The sequence below is a fragment of the Corapipo altera genome, unplaced genomic scaffold (genome assembly GCF_003945725.1).
Source record: "Corapipo altera isolate COAL_440 unplaced genomic scaffold, ASM394572v1 2b, whole genome shotgun sequence".
Taxonomy (NCBI): domain Eukaryota; kingdom Metazoa; phylum Chordata; class Aves; order Passeriformes; family Pipridae; genus Corapipo; species Corapipo altera.
The window spans coordinates 23,307,038-23,314,783 of NW_020884874.1; positions in this window are offsets into that span (position 1 = coordinate 23,307,038).

Here is a 7,746-nt window from a genome sequence, read left to right on the forward strand (position 1 = left end):
TTTTCCAGACATGGAAGGGAGAGGTTTTTTTAGGGCAGTCAGTGAAGCATGCACTATGGTAGTGGTACAGTGTTCTCTGAGATACTCAGCCACTTCTGCTTTCAGCACTGGTCTTACAAAGGTTATGCCTTTCTCTTCTGGCAAACACCATTTTTGCAGATAATGGCGTTCTTCTGTTAATGAGTCCTGAAAAGCAGGAAGGATTTCGACCACCTTCTTTGCAGTAGTTCTGATGATTACGATGAGGAAGGAGTGTATACAGAAAAACAGAGTGGGTTCGTTTATGACTGGATAGCAAAAAGCTTCCTTCTAGTTGCAAGACTGTATAAACATCCAGGCATTCAGGCTGTGCATTACTCTGGATGAGAGCATAGACATATACACTGCAGCACACTCTGTAGAAGGTAAATTACGCATCTGTGTTAGATGTCTAGTCTATATTTGAATGAATGATTACAGCGCGATGAAGCACAATGTTAACTTTTACTTTAGCTTCATTAACATGAAATTAATATAATACCATAGTTGATTTATCAACAGACTAATAGTGGTCTGGTTTTGTGGGGTTTTATCAAGTCCATTTTCTTGATGAGTGCTGTGCTGTTAGCCATCTCCACTTTAGACAAATGCCATAAGGCAACACACTCTCTGAAGGGTATGGAAGCCCTCAGCAGGCCTATGGGAGTGTCTACTCAGCAGTAGCAGGTATGTGATTTATTCTGGTTCCCTGCTATGTATGTATGGTTTGTGAGGTTTTTGTATCCTTTGAAACTTATTTGCCACTTAGCAATGAAAGTGCAAAACAGATGCACTGCAAAATCAGCATTCTTCAGTTGATTACACGACCTATAGTATTTTCTGCTCACTTGTAGTATGTTATGTGGCTTTATTTGCCACATTTTAGAAAACACAGGAGAACTAAAAAGTCATAGACTTGACATTTTCTCTTATTCTTTATGAGTACTGCACGCACCCATTGATCAAACAGGATTTTGTGAAAGACAGCTACAAAAAAGGAAAGTTTTAATCTGTTTGACATGACTGAAGGGTGTACCCAAGGGCTCTGCCTGCAGGGTATGCAGTAAAAAGAGAAAATGCTTTTACACTAGAACTTTCTCTTGGTTCTGCCATTGTGCAAGCTCTGGGAAAACACTGAAGTGTTCTGATGTGCCATGGCTTCACTTGTGCAGTGTCTGATATTAAACTGTATCAGAAAACATCTTTATTTTCAGTGGACAGACTGATGGAATAACCACTTTTACTTTCTGTCTTTCCATCAAATTACTGTGTTGTGCTTGGTCATAATGATATCTTTCACATTAAATAAAAGCCAAATGTAATGTAGTTAATATAAAAGTGATTCTCTGGTAAAAATTCTCAGTATATAGGACAGATCCTTTAAAACTTGACCTTTTGCACATATCACTTCTTCATGGGGACTGTCAAACAGTTCCCTAGATTTAAGACTTATGCCAGAGTTTGAATTGGGCAGTTTGTGTTCCTCTCCTCAAAACCAGAAAATGTCTGGCATTAAGTAAAAAATCTGATTTGATTTCTGCTTAGATTCAAGTAGTACTGTAATTTTTCTTAAGAGATTTAATTTTTTTTTTTTTACCTAAAATGTGACATTTTCAAGGGGAACTTCTTGAGATTTTTTTGTACAATTTCTTTTCTTGGGAAGAATTTCAATTTTTCTAACAATCCTAATGGAAGCCATCACATGGGACACCTGAGTCTTCAGTTGTTCTTTATTGGTTTTGTGCTTCTGTGGGAATTACAGAGGCTAAATGAGATGAATAAATGGATTTTTAACAGGCTTATTACAAGGAACATTTGCCAACATGTTCTCAGCTTGAAACACAAAGCTCTTAAGATTTAATTTTTAGCAGCTTTTCTCCAAAAGTAAAATTTAATTAGAATCCAATTATTCTGCAACTGAGGCAACTGCTGAGGTAGTGCAATGGATATTTGGTCCCACATTGTCTAATTTATAACCCACAAGCACTTTGAGGAACTATTGTCCTCTCTATATTTATATGCATTTCCTATGGATATAAATAAGAACTGTATGACTGGTTTGTATGTATTTGAGAAAAATTTAAAGTAGTATAAGAATATTTTACTATATATTTACTATGGCCTTACACCAAGAATAAACATGCATAAATTCATGTTAAATTTCAGGGCTTGAGAGTTTCTATTGGAAAGATAAAGAGAAAGTAAGAGAATCTGAAATATCAGTATCACCTAATTCCTTAGTACAGAAAAACCTTCTTAGAAAATAGAGTAAGGTTTCCTGTTTTGTACTCACACCAATGTAAGCCCAAAATAATGTTTCTGAACTCATGATTTCTAGTTATTCCAGACTTAAAATGAGGTCTTAACAAACATCTCTAAGCTATATGTCAATCCATTAGCATAAAAAATTTTTTGAAAAAGACCAAAACCAGAGATCCAGACTACTGTCTTACCTCCATCTTTTATCTTCTAGAGAATTCCTGACACTTTTAAGGGCTTGTAGCTGAGATTACCTGCTAGTTACATGACCAAAACTTAAAGCAGAAAGTATTTTCATGCTCTCTCTATGTAAGGCACAATATAAGGTACAAGACAATGAAGGGCAGAAGGGTCAAAAGCAGTTGGCCTGAAGAATTGGTGCTTCTTGACTCATGCTTTACTAAGTTTTGGTCAAATTTCAAGTGAAAAATAGCTGTGATTCCTTATCTTTTAATGTTTAATGGCAAATGTTAATGATTAGGTGGTAATTAGTTGCTTACCTGATTAGCATTTCCTACAAGGTAATTTGATGTGGACTTAGGTTAACTCCTAAAACTCAAGCTATTTTTTAAAAAAATCATTTTGGGTTTTCAAAATGGTTTCTGTAAGAGAGAAACCTATATTTTAAAAACAATTTTCTGAATGGTCAGCATGATGATCAGCTTTGGCAGGTTAGCTAAATGGCAGTAAGATGCCAAATACTAAGTAAGTGTTTTGTTAAGACCTAGAAAAACTTTTCTTTTTTTGTAATGGAAAGCTCCTCTTACTTCTTCTCATTCTATTATATACAAGAGCCTTAAAAATATTGTGCCTATTTTCTCCAGTTACAGAGTCTGATTGCAGACCTGACAATGTCATGGGAATTGTCAACAGCTCTGCTTGTTGGCATCTGAATGTCACTGAATGCTGATACTGTACATCACCACTAACTTCTCAGATCACACTTACATCTACAATCCAAGCACTGCCACAGAAAGCTGATGAGCATTCCCAAAGAGGAGGAAGGACTCTATGACCTCCCATGTAAGCAATCATTGATCTGCAGGATACAGTCATGGAATCATAGAATTTTTAAGGCTAGAAAAGACATCTAATATCATCAAATCCAACAATCACTGTATCACCACTACCATGATCACCATTAAACCATGTCCTCAAGTGTGGCAGCCACATGTTTTTTGAACACTTACAGGTACGATGACTCCACCACTTTCCTGGGCAGTCTGTTTCAATGCTTTATAACCCTTTCTCTGATTTTTTTATCCCCTAATATTCAGTGTAAACTCTCTCTGGCACAACTTGAGGTCATTTCCTCTCATCCTGTCACTTGTTACCAGAGAGAAGAGACTGACCCCCACCTGGCTACAACCTCTTTTCAGGTATCTGTAGAGAGTGATAAGTTTCCCCCTGAGGGAAACAGATACAGCTCCCTCAGCCACCTCTCATAAGATTTGTGCTCCAGACCCTTCAACAGCCCCATTGCCCTTCTCTGGACACACACCAGCACCCCAATGTCTTTCTTCTATTCAATGCTTGATTACACACTGCTGAAAGGTAGAAAACTCCTTAGTAATGTGCTCCTTTTTTAACCCAAACCAGGCTGCTACTGTCATTATAAAATAATCATAAAACATCTTTTCATCTTTGAAAAGGAGCTGAGAAGATGGTTATCTTCCTAGCACGTACTTGCCCATTTGGGAATCTCACAGGCACACTGGCCCTCCTGTACATACTGTGTAAAAGACCATTTCCTCCTCTCTGCACGTAGTTTCTGTCCTGTATTGCACTTGTGGGCAAAAGAGCCAAACTGGGAATTTGCATCTGCTTGGCTTTTAATAATATTATGCAGAAATACATCTTTATTAGCTGCTTTTCTGGTCAGGCACTGCTAAATCCTGTCCAGGTATAAGCTGATTTGAAGCTTTGATGTTTAATTGAAATGTATTCTCGAGCTGTTGTTAGTATTGGTCAGTGTGCTGGGAAATGCAGCCTGACTTCTTGTGATACAAGCTGCCAGTGTGATGCAAACACTTCGTTTCAATAAAGGCTAAACCCACAAACCCACTTTTCTCTGTAAACACCACACAGAACATTCAAGAAAACCACAGTAAAAGGTCATTATTTAAGCAACAAAGAAAAGATCTCCAAAATTACGAAATACTGTATTTACACTTATCCTTGCTATCTTTAGTTCCTTCTCTGTGCCATGCATAAAGAGAAGTCCTATGGGAGTGGTTCATGGTCCTAGAAGTCATGATACCAATGATGTCTCACTCAAAAGACAAGAGAGATGCACCAGTGATTTTAGCTTTTTCTGCTTTGTCAGCACTCTGGTCCAGCAGCTGAGCCAGGTTACTAGAAAAACCTGGCTATAGATCATACAGTTATGGAAGGGACATTAAAGATTGTCTCATTCCAATCACCCTGCCACAGGGAGGGACACCTTTCACTAGACCAAGTTTCTCAGAGATCCATCCATTCTGGTCTTGAACAATTACAGCGATGGGACATTCACAACATATCTGGGCAACCTGTTCCAGTGCCTCACCACCCTCACGGTAAAGTTCTAATATCCAACCTAAACCTACTTTCTTTCAGTTTGAAGCCATTCCCCCTTGTCCAGTCACTACATACTCTTGTAGATACTTTCTCTCCATCTTTCTTGTAGGCCCTCTTTTTCCAGTCACCTGGGACTTCACCTGACTGACAGGACTTTTCAAATATCACGGAAAGTGGCTTGGCAACTACATTAGAAAATTCCCTCTGAACTCTGGGATGCATTTCATTGGGTCTGATAAACTTAGGTACATTAAGGTTCCTCAAGTGGTCTTGAACCTGATCTTTACTTAAAATGGGAGGTACTTGGCTCCCCCAGTCCCCATCCTGCTGTCCATCCACTTGAGATGTGTGGGCAAGGAGTTTGCCATTGAAGACTGAGAAAAAAAGTTATTGAGTGCTTCAGTTTTTTCCATCGTTACCAGTTTTTTCAGTGTTGTTCATCAGCAGGGGTACACCTTCTTTGACCATACTTGTAGAAGCCTTTCCTGTTACTCTTTGTGTCCCTTTCCAGGTAAAGTTCCAGCTTCACTTCCTCACAAGCTAACTTCATCTCTATACTCTTCCTGGGTTACCTGTCCTTTTTTCCACTGTCTGTGTATTTGCTGCTTTCCCTTTAGTTTGACTAGCAATTCCCCACTCAGCCATGCTGATCTCTTGCCTTCCTTGCCTGATTTCTTGCTCCTGGGGATTGCTAAACCTTGTGCTCTCTGGAAGACTTCCTTAAAAATCTGCCAGGTCTGTTCCACCCCTTTGTCCCTGAAGGCAGTATCCCAGGGGATTCCATCGACTATCTTCCTGAAGAGCTGAAAGTCTGCTTTCCTAAGTTTCAGGGATCTAACCTTACACCTTACTTCACCCATACCCCTCAGGACTGCAATGCATGATCACCCCAGCCCAGTCTGCCTCCAAACTTGATGTTCCCAATTAGCTCACTTGCATTGGTGACCAACAGACACAGTAACGCAACCCCTCTGGTAAGGCTGCCTATGACCTGGCTGAAGAAGTTATAATGTTAAACTGAGGCACGGGAGCCCATACAGCTCCTGGGGGTACAAAGGTGGTTTGGAACACTACCATTCCTTCTCTGAGTGGAAATACACTACAGGCCCTGGGTTTTCTTCAATGAATCTACAGGCCCTGGGTTTTCTTCAATGAATCTATAGGAAAATGGTAATAATGAAACATCTTGAATATATCTGCTTTTGTCTGCAGAGGAAATGAAAGTAAACAGTGTCTAGGCATGGGAGAAGCACATAAATGAGGCTTGTGTGCAGTAAAAGCTGTAATATTGTCCGTTCTGGCATTCTCCCCTCCAGATAGATACTTCCCCTGCTGCTGACAGCTTCATTCTCTGCAGCCACAGAATCAGATTGGAAACACTGCTGTAGATTCACAACCCTACCAAAAGCTATGCTATGCTTTTCTGATTCTGTGTGCTGTTACAGATATTAAGTTACTCTGCTCTCAAACAAGCAAAGCTGGTGAGGGCTTGGTAACATTTAGTTTCAGACATTGGGATGCTTAAAAGTAAGGGTACTTTGCAATTTTAGAACCAGCAGTGGTTTTAGATAATATTGATTCTATTTCACTGTCTTAGAACCCTAAGTTCTAAGTATAACTCCAGACTTTCACAGTTCTTAAAATGCATACAGTTCAAAACTATGTATAACTTAAGAGTGGAATTCAAATCTCAGCTCAGCCTGGGCAAAGGGCTATGCACTGCTCTGCAGAGCATTGTAAAAAGGCCAAGAGACAGTACATGTTACTGGGAATAGTGGTACTCCGACCACAAAAGTCATGGTACACAGGCAACAGTGAGTTGTCTAGGCCAGGTGCTGCAAAGACTTTCAGCAAAAGGAGACAAATCTTGGGTTGTGTTCAGAGTTTTCATCTGGGGTTTGTCGTGAGAAGAGTGACAGTCACAATGCATGGAGAGAAGACATAAGGGGCTCTACCCTTGTCTTTTATACCTAAAATATATATGACATTTTTGTTAATAGTTCAGATGGAACATAGATCAAGCACAGATAGCTTTCCAAAGGTATTCACCTGTGGTGGAGCTGGACAAGAAGGGGGACAGGACAAGAAGGAATAGGAATAGGATATAGCTGAAACATCTTTTCATCCTATTTCTACTCTGCTTTTCCAGTTCCCAGCTACTGTGAGGCTGCTACATGCCTTGGTCTTGCAATGAGAAGAATTTGAGAGGACTGAAATTAGAAGGATCTTATTTGACAGGCAGGTAAGCAGTACATGGTATAAATGCAGGAGGGGTTGTCTGCTATAGAGCAAGGTCTTGCAAAATTGCTAATGTCAGCAGAGACATCTTGTCTCAGATGCCATGTAGATGGGACCCTCCAGCTTTATGGAAGCTAAGGCAGCAAGTTGCATTCACACTCTACACAGTGGGTCAGCTGGAGTTAGACTGTTGAAGATGCATAAGAAATGCAGTCCATGGGCAGCAGTAATACAGAATGGTTCATGAAGCACTGAGAACCGTTGAAGAGTTAAAACCAGCTAAGCTGTGGTACCATCCTCCCCTCGAGAAAGACAGCATTAATATCTCCTTTTGTTCACTCAAGAGTATTTTTTCTGAGTCAAACATCCACTACAAGGTGAATCAATAGAGCACTGAGCCACCAATGATGTAAGACTTCTTACTCACAAATGACTCAATTTATTTAAAGAATGAAGTAACAAAATCCACCTCTTGACAGATTAAAAACAGTTCACCAGATTACTTAAAAACAGCCATATATTATACCTTTTCTGTTCAAAATCAATGCTATAGAAATTTTCTGTGTACATCATGTTGTAATACAAAATCCAAGCTTTATTTACATCAAACACCTAACATTCTCAACTATACCTCCTAAAAGTGTATAGTATCAAGAAATAAAGAAATAAACA